This window comes from Haemorhous mexicanus, chromosome 1 (genome assembly GCF_027477595.1).
Source record: "Haemorhous mexicanus isolate bHaeMex1 chromosome 1, bHaeMex1.pri, whole genome shotgun sequence".
In the NCBI taxonomy this organism is placed as follows: Eukaryota; Metazoa; Chordata; class Aves; order Passeriformes; family Fringillidae; genus Haemorhous; species Haemorhous mexicanus.
The window spans coordinates 98,937,261-98,956,190 of NC_082341.1; the positions used below are offsets into that span (position 1 = coordinate 98,937,261).

Consider the following 18,930-nt stretch of genomic DNA (forward strand, 5'->3'; position numbering starts at 1 on the left):
TGACTTACCTGGCTGTTGCTGGGCCTACACAGCACATCTGACCACGTTTGTGACAGGATGAGGTTCCCACATATCTCTGGGAGAGGGACAGAGTAGGAGGAGGGAAAGAGGGTGTGCCTAGGACTTTCCATGCACCTCTACCCTTCCCCACGTGCCTCTCAAGCAGAGCTTGTATGGTCCTGACTACTAAACCATGACTCCCATGTTCCCAGCAGACTTCTGTTCCTGAAATTGCTGTTTGTTGAAGAGGTACAGAAAGTCCCTCTGATGAATCCTGATATGCTGGCAGCTGTGCAACAGCATTGTGTGGATCTTTCACTGCACCAGTAGGAGGTGTGACCTGAGAAAAATCCTTGCCTTTTTCCCCCAGCTCCCCTGACTGAGGCTGTGGATGATGAGGCTTGACATAACAATATCCAAGATTGAAGATAGATTGCTAATTCTGAGAAGAAACTATAATGGATGGCCAGAAAATGGGTAAGAGCCTCTAAAAATATCACTGTAATCTTTACATTACAATCTTTGCAAAGTTCACGTTAGCCAAGCAGTTAACAATTCTAGTGGGCCACCATTAAGTTTTATTGACAATAAGTTGAACTTTTTTTCCAGCGAAACCACTATCCAGCCATTCCTGGTGAGAAAACCACACCTTACCACAAAATTACCCCTAAACTATGCTTTAAATACCCTTTAAGATTTCCTTTGCAATGGCCCTCGTGGACCACTGGCATACAGAGCTGTGGAGTATTTATACAAACAATGGGTGGAATGTCTTGTAGGTGGAAAAGCAGGGCTTGCTTGAACTTGATTTCAGAGGAAGCTGCAAAATTATTAGTTTGATGGGATACTTTAAGAGACTGTGAGAGTGGCTGGGGTAGATAAGCAGCTATCAAACAGCAGAATACAGCTTAGCAGCCATTTCTCTGCGTTTGAGGTTTCTTCCCAAAGAGAGGCAGAGCACACCTCTGAGCTGCCACTGAGCAGCTGGGGAAGGGCACAGGGTTAGTTGCAGACACAGTTTTAAAGTTGCTTTCTTACGGCTTTCATTTGTGCAGGCACAACCTGTAGAATAGAATTATTGTTGTAGTTTTATCACCGTATAGAAGTGAGTGAGGTCCATGTACGAGATAACCATAATTTGTGTTAAAAAATAGCTGATCTTATTTTTAGAGATACATTCTCAGTTTGAATCTAATGAATCATAAGTTGCACTTAGTGAAAAGTTTTCTATGGCAGAGTTGCTGTACCTTTTGCTCATATTTCACTTCTCTAAAATGCATGATATACATGATGTTGAGTTTCCCTGGCAGTAGAGTTTGATTTCTACTGACAAAATGAACTGAATTACTTTTTGCTTTTACCTAAGATTGCCTAAAAATTTGTCTGACAATAGTAATTACCATGTTATTAATTGCTATTTGCCGGTATACACAACTTAATTATGCCATTATTATCTAATTATGCTATTTCTAAATGGGACTTCATGTGAAACCATTTTGTTTGAACAGAAAGAATAATAGAACACAGAGCATTTTTCATTTGCTAAGGAGTTAAGTACATCTCAATCATAAGGTATATTTTTAAAATTACTCTTAAACTATAAAAATATTTTTTAATTTACTAGCGTGGAGTTCTGAAAAAAGATTAGAAAAAATGAGTTCTGAGAAGATTAGAGTATTGTCAGAGAAGTTTGTGAGAATTTATGAATCTCCTTTCTGAGTGATATCTTACCATTTCCACCTCACTCTTTAACACTGTGCATATAATAGAAAACACTTCAGAGAAAAATAGTTACAGAAGAAAATTTCTTTAATCTTGAAAGTAAGCCTATTTAAATATAATTCTTGCATTTAGTGTCACTTGTTCAATATGATATAAATATCTGAGATGCTTATAATGTAATATAAATTTAAATTTTAAAAAAATTGGGAGCTTCAAAGTATTCTAATGAGACAATAATAATTCCTCAGCTTTCCCCTTCATGTATAAATATATCTTAAGATTTACCAGATCTACATATTCCCCAGGAAAGAGAAAAGAAAAGCTTCTCAGCTTCGTCGTATAAAAAAGAACTTTTGGGTAAGTTTCAAAATTGACTTTACTTATACCTCAGCTCAAATTTAAAAATCACTGTCATAGATGAAAGCATTAATAAGTATAGTATTTGAGAAGACAAAATGTCCAGCAGTCTATTCAGTTAATAATTTTTTTTTAGAAGGAATGTGACTCCAGAGATAGGAGCAGATTTTTTGGCACAACCACCCATATATTCATACCTCTGACTAGTTTGAGTGTAGCACCTATTTCAGCATTCCTCATGTGTTTCTCATGTTAAATAAATATTCTTCGTTTCAGACTTTGAGCATCAAAATGCTTATGAAACACATCATGTAAGTGTTAGATATTGGAAGACATCCACTTGATTCTGACTACCAAGGTGGTCATTAGCCACACCTCATGAGGGGTGACTACTACTAGAAGTAAATGTCGGTTCTCAGCATGACCTCAACTCATGCTTATGTCTTAATTTAACACGATATTTTATGTATATATACACCATATATATATATGTAAATACATGGATATATATGCACATACATGGAGAAATAGAATGCAAGATTTTCAAGAAAAATATGTGTCAGAGTTATTTAGTTAGACTACAGGATATATGAAATTATTTGTAGCCATCACAGCGATCACTGATCAAACACCCAAAGGCTAAATGATGTGTATCTTTCTGCATTTGTAAATTCTTCTCAGAACCTTTGGATCCTAAATCCCAGTGAGGAAAAAATGTGCTGCCTAAATCCTACTGAATGAAACATATTTAGTGACTTTAAGACACACCTATTGTATGTTTGTCATGCTTGTATATCAGAGGCACTTATGGAAATGTGGACCTCTGGAGTTAATGTGTGTGCATGGCTGACAAGGGTAGGAAAGACAGATTTGGCATGATGAAGGTTACAAAACCAAATTAGCACACTGTAAGGAAAATTAGCACACTGTAAGGAATCACTATTCCAACATCTTTTAGAGCCTGAAGGAGCACATTCAGGAGTGAGGCAGCAGGACTACTCTTCAATGCAGCTGATGACTTTCATCAAACAATCCAGCTTGTTCCCACTGCTTAAGAAATAAAACAGCCTGTGTAGCATCAGAAGGGAAATTGAGGATTTTTTAAAAGACAGGAAAATCTGATAGTCAAGATGTTATTGAAAATCTGTCAGCAGTAAAAAGATAATCTCATGTGAGGGGTACTGAACTTCATTAATCTCTGTCATAACTTCATTTCAATCATTAAATTACCCTAGGATGAGTTTAGGCTGCCTGTAAAGAATGATACAAACCACCAGAGTCAGGGTTAATCAAGTTAATCTTACTTAAAAACTAAAAAAAACAAGTAATAATGACAAACATAGACTGTTTCCTTTAATGAGCAGAGAATTTGTAATAGTTATATTTCCAGTTAGATAAAAAAGTAAAATCTGAACAGGAATTCCGGGATTTTTTTTTGTTTTTAAAATTAAAATTTCTTAACATGAAACTCGGTTCACAGCAGCAAGTGAAAACAAAGAAATCCTAAAAATCAGAATTAATTATTTAATTAATTACTTGCCATTTATATTAATTAGAAGAAAACACTTTAAAGGAATTATACTTCAGTCAATAAAATAGTTCAAACTGCAATTTGAAACAGGACAAATGAAACCACTGAATTAAGAGAAATCTGAAATGCTTGCAGCCACTAAAAACTAATGCTGTAACGGCAGGTGAACTGGACTTTGGGTGTAAGAAAAACAGAGAGGATGACTGCCCTTAAATTAAGAGTAATTAAACAATTAAAACCACATTGTGCTGAATACTCCATTGTTGAAAATGTTTACAAGTTTTGAAGCCATTCAAGGAACGAGATATTTTTAAGTTGTACCCTGGAAGCTTCCTGAAAGAGTAAGACAAAAGAGTCAAGCATTTTTAGTGTGTCTGTATATAATCACATCCAAAGGAACACTGGCTTATTTGGCAGACCAAGCCAAATGCCCTGCAATGGATGGCCAAGACTAAACACATCTGGAGACAGGATCATGAAGACCTGACGGGGAGTTCTCACTCAAAAAAGGCAGAACAAAGATGGGTCATGCATTTCACTGCAGGGCTTAAGGTGGAGAGGCAGGAGGATGAAGGGAAGAATTGCTTTCTTCAGCCAGAGCCTGGAAGCTGTTACTGCCTCCTGTGCACCATCAGCTCTACTTGAGTAGATCCTGCCTTAGAAACCAAAACCAGGTCTTAGGAAAGGCCAGGGACACAAAGCACTGAGAATTTATGACCCTTTCAGCTCTGACAGCAGTTACCATCTAATTTTCTTTTTTGCTGCTTCATAACTTTACTCCTACAGTGCAAATGGAAAAAGATTATTTTCCTCAGTTGAAAGTAGCAGAAGCCCTTTCCTATTACTCTGGGTGGAGGTGGGGGGGGTGTTAGTGGCTGTTCATATAATGCCGCATTATTGAGATAATTTTAAGAGTCCTGGGAGTCACCAGATCTAGTTTCCTAAAGAATAAAGCAAATTTGTAATTTTTCCAAAGAAAATGGAAGTAGAACCAGCTTGCTAATTCATCAGGCTGACTCAGTGCAGAAAGCAGCCCATATACTCCCTCAATTTCAGCATTCCAGGAATCCATTACACCTGACTGAGCAGAGGTAGGAGCTTGTCCCTGAAAAATGTTCCTTGCCATGGTGCTTACTACATGCTTGTTATTACCAGCAGCACTGATGCCTTCTGTAAAGTACTTGATATCACTCTGCAGGAAAATAATTACAGGATTTTACTTGTACTGAATCTGGTCCTCAAGAGAGACTGATGGTGTTGCATGTGCACTTCTAGGCAGAATTTTCTTGCTCTGTTTTCCTGCTCTAGTGGCTTAGAGAGTACTGTATTGGAAGTCACCTTCCAGTTTTATTGTTCTTATTTGTGTATCCACAATGCATTTCTAAGGGAAAGGGAAAATATTGAAATATTTATATTGATGTGCATATAACTGTTTTTTTCTAATCAACAGAAAATAATGCAAAATGAAGATAGAATTTATAATTTTTTTTAATAAATGTATAAATTTATAAATTTTAAGGGTTTTGCTTGCAACTGTTTTAACTCAAGCCATGGTTTTATTATTCAAGGTAAATATAAATTTGACATCTTGGGTTCTGAACATAATCACAAAATAGTCAGGAAGGGCATAGATACACACACATAGAGAGTTACACTTTTTATGACATGAAGCTGAAATCCTTGGGGTGTATGTATTGTCATTCCCCATTAATTTAAGGATGTTTTTATTTTGCCAGAAAGTCTGTTATTGTTCCACAGAGAAATAAAGTGGTATTTAATAAATAAGAATATACCATCAAAAAGGTGGTTAGTGTTCACCTAGCAGCTTGAAGGAAATAAGTTTTTCATTTCTCTCTGAATAATCATTTGACTGTTTATTAGAAAATATGTATCCCATTATATATGTCTCTATTCCAATCAAATGTCCTTTACAATGAAAGCATCATGGGCAGTGTCTAGTAAAAAGGTTCTGGTTAATTGACTGTGCTCATACAATTCTTTGAAAAATCTATTTTTAAGGAATAAATGTAAAGAAGTTACTGATCATGCATTTTATGTATCTTATTATTTTTTACTTTCAAGACAGAAAATCTGTTTTACAGTGTACAGAATACATTTGACACTCACAGGGAATAACTTTTGGCTTGGCAGAAAAAAAAAATTGTTGCAAAATGAAATAACAGCCAAGATAATGAGTAAAATTTTAGGCAGAAATTTACAGAATTTACTGCTCCTTGTCATCATTCTTTCAATTTATCATGGATCATAAGATGGACATGATAACTTCAGAATGACACAATGTTATGCCATGACACTGCACATGTTTTGCTTTTGACTATGTGAAATGGCCTGATACAATCAATTTGATAAATATTGTCACAGGGAGAGTAACAAGCAGCAATGTTCTGAGAATATTTTGTTATCTGATGAAAGTCCTCCCACTAAACCAGGCTATTATGAAGTTAGGCTAAATTTAGGGAATCGCAGTACCTCACCCTACAGTGAGCAAATCAGCTGGCAAACTGCAAAGGTTCCCCTGCTCTTAGGAGCACACCTAGTTCTTGCTTTCCTTCTGTAGATGCTGAAGCACCATGAAAGCTGAGTTGGTGTGACAACTACCAGTTTTTAAGTTTTTAAACATCCTTCTCTTGTGGACTTCCTGTAAACAAAAGAGAATAATAGGTTAAGTTCATGAAAAGATATTAGACAGAGTTAACTTGAGTTACAGAGTTACAAAGTGCAGTAAAGACCAGCTTACCCTCATTAAAAAAAAAAAAAAAAAAAGAAAGCAAAAATGGTGAATTCTGATACTTCTGTCAAAGTGTTTTCTGAAAAGAGGTTATGCATTTTCTATGAAACACAGTGGAAATTCAGGAAGCAATCCAATAGTGGGAATGTAGTTTGATTATGCTATGTGCTGCCCTATTAATCTCAGGCAGGTTGTCTCTTGTCACAGCACATGATCTGAATCACAGTGCTTACCCTGCTTCCCACCTGTAGGTCATTTTGTCCAAGAAGTGATTTGAGCATGAAGATTTTCAGATGCATGTGTACAGAATCCTACTATACATCATCTTATAAAAGAAAATAATTCATTTTTTAGCAGGAGTAACCACCAAATGAGTGAGCAATGGACATCATAAAAGGGACAAGTAAGTAAAGTTAGTAAAACTAACTTTAAAGACATTTGTTTGTCTAGAATCCCAGGAGATAAGGGGCTAAAATGTGTGTCTCAAGCACTGATAGCTCTGGAGACAACCAACACTTATTTTCCGGAACAGGATGTGGTTGGAGAAGGGGGCCTGAGAGAGGCAGGGCAGCACTGTCCTGGGACAAAGGTCCTGTTCTGGCTCCTGGAGATAACCACTGCACACTGCAGCACTAGCACAAGAATACGGCTTAGAGAAGCAGGCATGGACTGACAACTAAAAACCACCACAGCAGGGACAGGGGGAAGAAATCAAGGCCACCAAAGACCCTTGAAGACCTCTGACCCATTTCCAGAAAGATTTAGAAGAATAAACTGCAGATGATAATTAATTTATATAGAAAGCAAGAAATTCAGCTAAAGGCTGGAGAAAACTAATCTATAAAAATGTAACTACACACAGAGCCTGGATAGTGCCCACAGGACTCTGGACACCTCTTCAGCTGGATAAATACTGGAGTCAGGACTGGTGATCTGGTGACCCTTCCCTTCCCTTCCCTTCCCTTCCCTTCCCTTCCCTTCCCTTCCCTTCCCTTCCCTTCCCTTCCCTTCCCTTCCCTTCCCTTCCCTTCCCTTCCCTTCCCTTCCCTTCCCTTCCCTTCCCTTCCCTTCCCTTCCCTTCCCTTCCCTTCCCTTCCCTTCCCTTCCCTTCCCTTCCCTTCCCTTCCCTTCCCTTCCCTTCCCTTCCCTTCCCTTCCCTTCCCTTCCCTTCCCTTCCCTTCCCTTCCCTTCCCTTCCCTTCCCTTCCCTTCCCTTCCCTTCCCTTCCCTTCCCTTCCCTTCCCTTCCCTTCCCTTCCCTTCCCTTCCCTTCCCTTCCCTTCCCTTCCCTTCCCTTCCCTTCCCTTCCCTTCCCTTCCCTTCCCTTCCCTTCCCTTCCCTTCCCTTCCCTTCCCTTCCCTTCCCTTCCCTTCCCTTCCCTTCCCTTCCCTTCCCTTCCCTTCCCTTCCCTTCCCTTCCCTTCCCTTCCCTTCCCTTCCCTTCCCTTCCCTTCCCTTCCCTTCCCTTCCCTTCCCTTCCCTTCCCTCCCCTCCCCTCCCCTCCCCTCCCCTCCCCTCCCCTCCCCTCCCCTCCCCTCCCCTCCCCTCCCCTCCCCTCCCCTCCCCTCCCCTCCCCTCCCGATTTCCTCCCCCCATCCCCTGCGCTCTCTTTTCCTTTTACGCTTCATTCAGTTTGTACTCTTCTTTCACTTCCTACATTTTGTCTCTTGTGAGCTAACCTGTCAGTCTCCATGTTATCATGCCTGTCACTGACTAGATTTTATTGTGACCTAATCTTTTCCCATATCAACACCTCTGACTTTTTAATTCCCACAAATCCTTGTATTGGGCTTTTAAAACCTCCAGATTTCTACACTCTGGTACATGCTGAAAAGTGCAGTCCCTCCTTCCATTTTTCCACTGCCAGAAATCAATACATAAGCACTGTCCTACCCTGTTGTAATGTCTGCTAGCTATTATAATTAGATTGGTTCTGTGATGAACATCCTCAGAATTCTAGGGATATGGGTGCTTGGCATAAACCTGGAAAACGAATTCTCTTATTTTACTACAAGTCCCACAGATCACAGCAAACAATTCAAATGCTGTTCTATCCTGTAAAAAGCATGCAGGCAGACTGCTTAAACTTGGAAATGTTTAAGTCTTCATTGTGGTAAGGTTACCAGCAAATTGGCATTAGCCAAAATAATTTCTGACCCATTATTTAACTATTAAGGTGTTCAGAGGCCAACCAGTGTCAAAGCTAAAATAACCCAGTGAGAGATTTTGAGACTGAGTAGGCATCAGTCCCACAGCTAGGTACAGTGCACACCAAATATATGTGCTTTGTGTGTAGTTTATATACTCTTGCAAAGGACTATTAGAATCTGCAGAAATGATTGTGAAAAGAAAATTTGAAGGCAGAGAGAAATTTGGCCAAGCTTCAAGCAGATACAGAGACAAGTGACAGCTTTCACAGCGGGTACAAGTAGAGCAATCTGGCAAGACTGGTTTATGGATCCCCAGAATAAAAAGTACTGTTTTTTGGTTTTAATTTCTTGGGAATTGTTTTTCTCCCCAGAGGAAAGCCTCTCAGAGGCTCTTAAATCACCCAAGAGGAACAGTGGGGTTGCCACAGCTGCACATAGGAGCAGACAGCTGAACACTGAGCCTCACTCCACTCCTGCCTCTGTCAACTGCCTGATCTCACACAGCAATGCCAGATCCTGTTCATCATCCTTTATTTTTTTTCCAAGCTAATTTAAAGATTTTTCCTCAGACTTACCAATCGCTTACTGATTTCTCCATCATGCTATCACTGCATATACTTCCTTTACCTTTGAAACAGCTCTTTGACTATGTGAGAAAACATGTTGCAGTCCTGACACCCTGCATATCTGAATAAATCTCTTGATTGGCATGTAGTCAGCTTAGTTTTTTGCCAAAAATAAATCTCTGTGAATTCAATGTGTTGCTTATAGATCATAATAGAAAGAGCACGTGGCACAAAAGTGCATGACACCATGTATGTTTAGGGTACCTTTGTCATGGTCTCTTTTTTGTGGAAGCCTTCATGCTGACTGGTGTCTGGTATCCCTCCAGATTCACCAGGTCTGTCAACAGAAGTCCATTGGTCAGGCTTTTTCTTTTTGTTTTTCCTATGTAACTTTGTTGAAGAAGTCATCATAATTTTTCAGGCACTTTTTTGTTTAGTAGCATGAAAGCTGCCAAATTTATTAATAGAAAAGTCTTGCTGAAAGCTGATTTACCAGGATCTCTCTTTAACTGCAATACCTTACTACATGTAGATGGCATCATCCTTTCTCCAGAGAGAAAGTTATAAGGGTAACTCTGGAAAAATGGCTATGCTTAGTGAGCCTGGGCTTTTTGTTTTGCTCTGAATGGTTTCTCCATTAAATAAAACAAGAGCATGGATATGTATTTCTCTTTCAAGAACAGAGGAAATAATGGCTTAGCTTACTTGTTTCTTTGCTCTTGGCTCAACAAGAGCTCAAACTTCCTCTCATAGATATTTATGGGAGAAGGAGAAACCTCCAGATGGGCTACAATACTGAAAAGGAGCAGATGATTTCAAAGAAAAAGGAGAATTAATTGGCTTAAGAAGTTTCAGGAGCATTCTGAAAAATACCCTGATTTAGCCTATAGTATTTCCTAAAGACTAAAACTTACAATTTCAGAAAAAGGCTTTCGATTCAAGTTAGTGTTGATGACACAGAGCAGTAGATATGGGAGGGAAATGATGTGACAATTGCATGGAGCACAATGTGCAGGTAGGCACCTGAGCAGTTATGTCTGATGTTTATTTAGAACTTAGCTATAGTGTCCTTACCTCCAAGATATATTCATCATCAGACACAGGAGGGAACAAAGCTCATGTTTGAATAGCTGTGTGCTTTCTACATCACAGATCCAGCCCTGACTCTTATCAGAGGAGTCAGGGGAACCTTAATCTGCTCTAATTTATGTTCCTTTGCAACATAGCCCTTGTTAACCTCTCCCTAATAGGGAATAACTGGAAAACAGCAGGACTGGGCTCTACTCCAGACTTTTCCCAGCATTCACCCCAACTTGAGACCATGTTTTGAGGCATGTTTAACATTGTGGAATGGCTGGTTCTTATCAGCATGATTTAAAAATGTAACTATTGTCTCCTCCCTGTACTCCAATCACGCAGCACAATACCCAGGAGAAAAAGAATGTTTTGCTATTGACGTAGGGAAAGAAATGCAGTTGGCACTAAGTGGTGTTCTGCAAGCCATGTTTCATCCCAGAGCAAATTTGAATGGTTAATTTTATGTCACAACAACAACAATCCCTTAAACTGATGCAATAAAACTTCAAGGATGTGAACTGCACTCACAGTAATAGTATTACAAATTACATCCTCAATTAGCTAATCTTGCCTTGCTGCCATGTAGCCAATTTGGTTTAATTGTATTTTTCTTGGCTTTTTGGATAAAATTTATTTATGTGTTTGAACAGAAACTCTTTATCTTCTCAGTGTTCAGTGCTGCTTCTGTTCTCAGAGCAGGTTGGAATGGGATATACTGAAAGAGAACTGCATTACTGTGTGTCTTTTGAATATAAAAATATTTTTAAACTACTAAAAATACAGAAAATCAGGACAAATAAAAATGTTTCCTTTAGAGATGACAACATGACTCTACCTCATGAACAGATTGTGTCATCATAAGCAAAGAAGTGTGGATTGAACGGTGCTAGCTTTATCAGCTATGTCAACACAGCCAAAAGCCTTGCTGAGAAGGAAATTGTCAAATCTAGGAGTGTGTTCCACATGAAATTTCACTACCTCCACCCCATACAAAAACTCAACCAAAATGCTTGAAAAACTTGATCTGGCATGCAAAGAAATTTTCTTGAGGATACAAAATCTGCCTACTTTTCATAGTGTTACTAGAGCCCTGCCTGTGCTAAGGTGTGATGGAACTGGTCATTTACAGTGATGCTGCTGGTCAGCTCCCACAAAGCTGAGTTTTCTGCTTGAAGTGAGCCCTTTCTGAGCACAATTTGTCTGAATCAAGTGAGCTTTCTGATTGATAAATATTTTATTAAGTTCTCCTTTGCTAAAGTCTCCCCCACAGGTTGTGTTGACAGATAGAAGTTGCCATCTGGTTATTTACCTTGCTGTAAGGACCATGATGGGTACTTGATACATAGGTTTGTTTTTCCTTTATTTTCCAGCCAAAACAAATCTCCAGACAACCCTTTGAAGCCTTTCTGAAGTTATTAGACCTAAAAACAGTTGGGTGATGCTGTAAGGGCTTATCGGATGTGCCTCACTGTGTTCCCATAGCAACCTTTTAGAGGATAAAGCAAAGGCTATCGGGGGAAAACTCTCCATGGGTCCAGATGCTGCAATATGTTGCTGAATGCACCCAGAGGGCTTAGAGGGACAGAGCAGGGCAAGGTACATTCTTAGCATATCCTGGATTGAAGAGCTCTAGGGAAAATGTGATAGACTTCCCAGGAAAGCCTTCACAAAAATACCAGAAAAATGTCCGTGCTACTGGGCAAATAGCAGGAATTGGACAAAGAAAGTAAGATATATGTATCTCAACATATATATCACTCATTATATTCTCTATAATGAATGTATTTTCAGCGTTGCCAAACTAGATTGTACTTTGCATCCCCTTCACATGTATGAGAGAAATTAAATCAGATAAAAACAAAAAGACATTTTATGTGGGGAGCCTGAAGAGAAGGGGCACAAAAGCAGCTTCATTCAGAAAATATGTTCTGTTTCTCTGGTTCAGCTATTGCTGATTCAGCTGGTAGCACTAAGTGAAAGTTACTGAGCTTTGGCTCCAGCATTCAAAATAGCCACAGAATCAGCAACCCTCCATCTCCTTCCCACATTAAAAAAAAAAAAACAAAAACACCAAAAAACCCAGAAGAGAAAAGACCTTGCAATTTCTCTTATAAGAAAGGGAACTTGGAATGAAAAGTCAGAAAGAATTAATTTTGTAAAATATGTTACCTCCCAGGGTATGTGTCTGGATGACACTCTTTGGACTGTGAGGGCTTCTCAACATTTTCAGCATGGAGTCAAACTGCCAACTTTACATCACAGCTTGGACTTGAGGAGAAGGAAAACTCAACATGAGCTTTTTTTCAATTTTTTTTAATGGTTCTATCCCGGTAAGGGGGAAAGATCTATGACTATTTTAAAATAAATATCCTAACAGATAAAATGCAATTCACTTAAAATACAATTTACTTACAATAAAAATCAATTTACTCAGGCCAACAGTCTTGGAGGAATGTGCAAGGTGACACTTAAACCACATCTGTGGGTGCTGGTGTCCCATCAGCTGCATTCTTTGTGAAGAGGTATAAGAGCACTTCTGCTGCTCATTACTGCTGGAGAGGCTGCTGCCTTTCTGCTGTCGGGAGCTGCCTTTCATACAAAATATGGTTCCGTTTACAATATATTTCTTGTCTTGTGTCTGAGACTTTCTCACATGTCAAGTATAGGTGCGAATTTGGCCTCAGGGAAGAGTGTAGAGATTGCCAAGATGAAAAAACAAGACCACTTCTGGGAAAATACCTCTCCCTCAGTCCCCATCCCATTTATAATCCTGATCTGTACTGCCACTGCTTGTACTCTTCATTGTCTCATCACAGCTTTGCTTTCAAAGGTGTGTGCACTGCTCATCACCCTGCCCCATTCTTCTCCTTTTATCCACAGCTGCCAGTACATTTAGGTCCTTCCTTCCTTCTGTAAGACAAACAATCCCCTCTCCATTTCCCTCTCTTCTCAGATTTCTCTTCTGTATAAGTTTCAACTGTCCACCTTTGTTACAATTTCCTCCTCCTCGCTTCCTGTCTCATCATGAGCCACTGTGATAGAAGCAAAATAAAGTCAGGCTGACAGGATACATTCAAAACTGAAAAGCCACACTCACAGTTGCTGTGTGCTGCACTACATTCATTTAACTGGAGAGGTTTGGTTTTAAAGGTACATGGGTGATATCAGGCCAGTCCTTCATCACCTTCTTTCCTAGTGGGATGTTTTTGAAAACTGTCATCAAGTTATTGCTATAGCAATGAATGTTCCTCCTTCAAAACTGGCACATTACTAATAGAAGATAATGATATATACAAGGAGCTGCTTCCCTGCCTGCTTGAAGTGCTCTGTAAAGCATCATTCATGACTTGCCTAAAATGTCACTGTTACTTCAGTACTTAATGACATTGTGATATTTTCTTGGCACCAGTATAACAAGACTGAAATGGAAATGTTCATAAGTAATTTGAGAAAATAATAGACCTTTCTTTTATGCCTTTATTTAATTTTACCGTCTGTATCTGTTGCATTAAAACTCAATATTTAATGTTACAAAATGGTAACTGTACAAAAGTCTGTGCAGATGTATTGCATCTGTTTATATATTTTCCCAGTAAATACAAGCTTGTTGCTGCACAAAGGTTGGTTTATGTTGGTCATGGCCTGGTGGTGAGTGTGGATCAGAGATTCCAACCCACACACACAAACTCTCCTCCTCCCCTTCAGCTGGGGTGTGCAACCCTGGCCTCAGCAGGACACCTCCTGCTTTTGCAAATGGCTGATTTTTTAAGTCATTAACATTTAACATTTCAGTCTCTCATACCTGGTTGGAAGAATGAAGGGGGATCATCCTCAATTTCTTCTAATAATTACTGTCATCATTTCAAGAAGACCAGAAGGAGTTATCTCAATGCCTCAGTATCCTTTTCTGTTCATTTTTTTCCCCCTGATGCAGCAGAGACCTGTCCCCAAAATTGTGGCCTAGTGCTACTTTAAACACATAGCAAGGAAAATGAAAATTTTACAATGAAAAAGTTACAATGAACACTCTACATGTGCTGAAATATTTAGCTCTTGGGGATTGCAAGGCTTGCACTTCAGGATTGTGATTACAGTCAGTAGTGAGCCTCCATGATATTTTATTCTATTTTGTTGATTTCAGTCTACAAAATATCCACTCAGACCTAGGAAAGAGTTGTGTCAGTGTTAGCAGTCTTGCTGTGAAACTGTTTTATTGGAAACAGTTAAATTGCACAACATTCATACTGTATTAATGAAAAAATCATGGTGGTATTAATGCTCTTGACTCTGTTTCGGCACAAAGATGATCCAGTAATAAAAGTACTGTGTTGTAAAAGGTGCAATGTTCTTTCTTGTGTGCATCATCAATCTCTTGGAAAAAATTATGGTTCTGAAAATAATAGGGTGGTGTTTGTTCCAGCCTCTTCTCTTTGTCAGTTCTGTAGTTGATTTCCTGTATTTTTCCTTCACATTCAAGCTCAATTTAGATCCAAAGCAACCCTTTTAATTTGCATAGGGGTAAGATTACAAAGTCTTGAACAGGATCTCTATTTTTTTTTTTTTTTTGCTGCTGCTGCTGCACACAAATCCTATAGGGATTTGTGGCTTTAGGGTTTTAACACATTTTGATAGATGCTGCCATATGAAAAAGAGAATCAGATAACAACACTATTACTAGCATGGGTTTGGTTGTTTATTTGATTTATCTTTCAAGTGGTATATGTCAAATAAGTTTTGCTTCAACCAATTTATGTCTACTACTGAACTGAGAAATAAGTTTTGAAAGATATGAAGCCAAATTGGAAGATGGCCAGGTGTTAATGGTACATTCTTATCTTACACTGAAGTGCTTAGAGAGTTTCAGTAAAAAAGAGAATTTCATTTTCCCCCAATAACTGGTGTATGAAGATCTGCAACTAGTGACTGATGAAAAAATAGAAGACAAACTAAAGAAATGATAACCTAAAATAACACGTAATAGGCACTGTTAGATAAGAATCAATAAGCTAATTTGAATCATTGCAGTACAGCTGAGCTACTGAAAGCCTTGGGAAAAAAACCAGTAACATGTTTTCACCACCATTTTAATGGAGATAGAAAATAATGCTCTAGCACTGCTTAAGAGTAACTTTCTACTTAGGCCTACCATGCAGACCTGTCCTTTGAAATCTAGATGAAGGAGCAAGGAATCTAACGAAATAAAATAAAAGATCAACAGATATTTACTTTCAGTTCAGGGAATATAAGACAACCTTATTCTAAAAGCACCATCAGTCAGAGAACTCTGCTTATGATGGTTATGCCTGAAGTCATCCAGATTTCTTTGACTGTAGAAAGCCTTGCCAACTACACTTTGTTATAACTTATAATGAACTCCTAGACAATATTAAACCTTTGTGTCCAAATCACATCAAAATTCAGTGCCTGCAGGCAGCTCTGAGTGGATTCTGGCATAGCAGCTCAGCCTGCAAGAGGGCTGAGTCAGAGAGAAGAGGGACCTGGTGACATATCCAACCAGACAGAATTCACTGATGGCTGGAACATCAGCCATGCAGGAACATCCTGTCCAGACACCTTCTGAACTTTCAGGTTTTTACAATTAGGTTGTATGAAGCTTTCTACTATTTTCAAATCTCTGTGCCTAAAATTCCTCTGTCATGATGTTTCAAATTGTAGCACATAATTCTTTTGTCTAAATAGCCCCTTGTTAAGTGAAGTTGTGAGACGTGGCCTAGTGCTTTTAGCAATCAGGTTTTATGTTAAATTACTCTTACATGAACTGTTTAATGTTTGTCTGTCCATTAACTCTTGTGGTGAATGGCCTGAAGTCACTAACAAGAAAGGGCATGTCTGCACCATCAGAGAGAGTGCATGAAGGGGCTGTTGGATGAGTGGTTCAGAAGTCATTAACAGGGCACTGCTGAGAGCTGCAGACTGCACTTAGTTAAGAACATCCCTAAAATAGGGCATTATTTAGGTTTTTGAGAAAACAGAACCTCCTGAAGGAATTCTTTTAGACCACAAAGGCAATCCAGAGACCAGTCTTACAGTCACTGTTCTGCTAATTAAAAAAAAAAACCAACCAACTACCATTGAAATAAAAAAATCTTTGTTTAAAGAAACAAATAATCACAAACTGAACTTCTGGTATCTTTGTCCTGCACATTTCCCAAAAGACTCCTCAGGTATTAGCAGATCTTCAGCTGGGATGAATTATCTTAGAGGCTTGTATTTTTGGGTCAGGATTTTCTTTGGTTTCTGGGAAAGGAGAAAGATGCTGTTATACTTTTGTAGATAAGCAAGGCTGAAATGGTGATAATTCTTGCCACCTGCAGGGGTAGGAGTTGCAGAGGTGAAGCTTAAGCAAAGAGGCTCTGTTTCTTTCCAGCAGACTTAGGTGAGAATGGAAAACCTTGCTGGTTTGTTAGGAGAGAGAAGTTAGAGCAAAAGCAGCTTCAGTCCAAGACCTGATTTAATATGGCTTGGCTTTGGAAAGCTTTGGTCTGAATATTTGCTCATAGCATCTTCCTCATAACCATCGTCCTCATTTCTTCCTCACTGTATTTTGCTTTAACAAATGATAAAACTTGCAAGTGACAATACAGTATTTCCCTACTGCTATAAGAAACATCTGCTCTGGAATCTCTGAAATCCCTGATGAGAATCTCACATGCCAACAAGCATATGAAAACCGCAAGGCAATTGCTAAGCCTAGTGACATTTTGCTTGATTGGCTGATCCCTGCATAAACCCATGCAAATGTAAGATCACAGCTGGCCCAAATCCTTCTGACAAAACTATGAAAGGATCAATTAAATGAAAATCACAAGCAGTTGCCTATCCAGACTGAGAAACTCTAAGCCAACCACTCTCAATATTCACTCTTTGACAAGTAATGAACACTGCCTGTATGTAAAAATTAGATTGAACAAAGAGACACATTTTATTTTTTATAGCTGTGAATTACCTAACATAATCCTACAAGTTAAACAATGTTAAAGAAATAGGAATAGTTACAGCAAAATCAGTTCAGATAAGAAATTACTATCCCAAACTTACGTCCCTTCTGCTCATTTCCCACAAGACTGCAGTTTATAGTTTTGGGTTTTTTTTCCTTCAGAGGCATCCCTCTCCTATTGGTTTTGATTTGTACAGAAGTTTCAAAATATTCTTCTACGTGCAACCAATCCCTCAGATTCTTCCTACTCTACTCAGGTTTTATACAGAATGATAATGGGAAGAATCAAACTTGTAGACAAAAATAGACTTGTAGAATCACAGAGTGGTTTGGGTTGGAAAAGGACATTTAAAGGTCATTCAGTCCAACCTCCCCAATGGCAGAAATATCTTCAGCTACATCAGTTTGCTCAGAGCCACATCACACATGACATTGAATGTTTCCCCTGAAATACACACAAGGAAAGGCACTCTTACCTTTTCTTCACAGACCTTCTATCAAAGCATGTCAGAATGATTTCCTTCTGTGCAATGTCCAGTCTTTGGGAAAATTAATAGTAGGGAGAATGATAAATGATGTAAGAAATTTTACTGTCAAAATTTCATGCTAAGGAATTACGTCATGCATTTATACAAATATTCTGAGGACAAGCTATCACAAACCTACCCCATGCATCAGAACACACAGGGTCCTGTGGGTGTTTCTACACACATATGTACATCTGTGCACATACAGCTTAGAGTGTCACACTAAGCTACTTTAGGAGCATGTGCATCTCTCCTGTTCCTTTCACCTCTTCCTTTTGGTTTAGATGTTTCATTTTACTTGGCTCCAAATCATCAAACCGTTCAGCGCTCCTGAATCTTAAATTTATATTTCACACCTTCCTTTCTGCCTTGGCAGGACCAATGGAGTCTGTAAATCAGAAAATGTATTGGAGACTGATTACCACTGAAGTTATTAAATCAAGATCATGGCTTTATGACACCAGTAATGGTTTATAGCTGATTTATAGTTCATTATTATTGTTCCTGTTAGTAAAGCATTATGAAGAAAAGCATTAGATGAATGTGTACTTGCCTGAATATTGAGGAAATAAAAACTAATTTAAAAAATCATATGTAACCATATATAAAAGTATGTTGAATAAATCCACATACTTTCAAGACATCTGTTGCTTTGTGATTTCTGTGGCAGGGTTTGACTGGTTATCCCTTTTTATTTTAATTAATGCCACTCTGAAAAATAAAATATTTCAAACATAATCATCTTTTTCTGCATTTCCAATTAGATAAATAAAGTCACTGATGAAATGTTTCCCTGAAAAGCATAAAATCTATTCTGTAGGTGGTGCTTGGTAACGCCAAAGTAGTGTAATTTATGTTGCATGTTAAATTGCATGAAAGCACATCCCATTGCATGTTATAAGGCAAATTTGGAATTGATTGGTGTCTGTTTCGTGACTCCATTTGATTGGAGTAGATAATCAGTTAACACTAAGACCATTAAAAATTACTGATCTATTTTATTCTAATAAGACATGACCAAATACACATAGTTTGAAGTCCAAATTTTCCTGCCTGATTTGTCTTTACATTTCGAAAGATGCAGGACTGATGAGGGGTAAATACAGCTCATCTGACCAGAAATCCTAATTAGAAATCCCAGCTCTATGTTTCTCTCTGTTTCCTAATTCCCCAAATAATTCTCAAGTGCATTCAAACTTCCAGTCTTTATCTTCAATATCTTCACAGAATTTTCCCACATTTATTCCATGAACTCTTTTCTCACTTCACAATAAGTACAAGCCACTGGAAAAGTCA

At 38.5% G+C, this 18,930-nt stretch overlaps 1 long non-coding RNA gene across 8 annotated transcripts in view; it reads right to left on the reverse strand.

Annotated features, from left to right (window-relative positions):
• Positions 1-18,930, reverse strand: part of LOC132332585 (uncharacterized) — a 71,087-nt gene that overhangs the window by 25,556 nt on the left and 26,601 nt on the right. For 3 of the 8 annotated variants that reach the window (XR_009487939.1, XR_009487946.1, XR_009487940.1), the window contains exons 3-7: positions 17,584-17,646; positions 12,563-16,407; positions 12,319-12,417; positions 9,337-9,409; positions 5,147-6,269 (exon numbers count right to left, since the gene is read on the reverse strand). This is a non-coding gene — a long non-coding RNA (uncharacterized LOC132332585). Of the gene's footprint in view, positions 1-5,146; positions 6,270-9,336; positions 9,410-12,318; positions 12,418-12,562; positions 16,408-17,583; positions 17,647-17,773; positions 18,023-18,930 lie in introns of those variants that run through there. The other 5 variants (XR_009487947.1, XR_009487941.1, XR_009487943.1 and 2 more) reach the window with 5 other exon arrangements.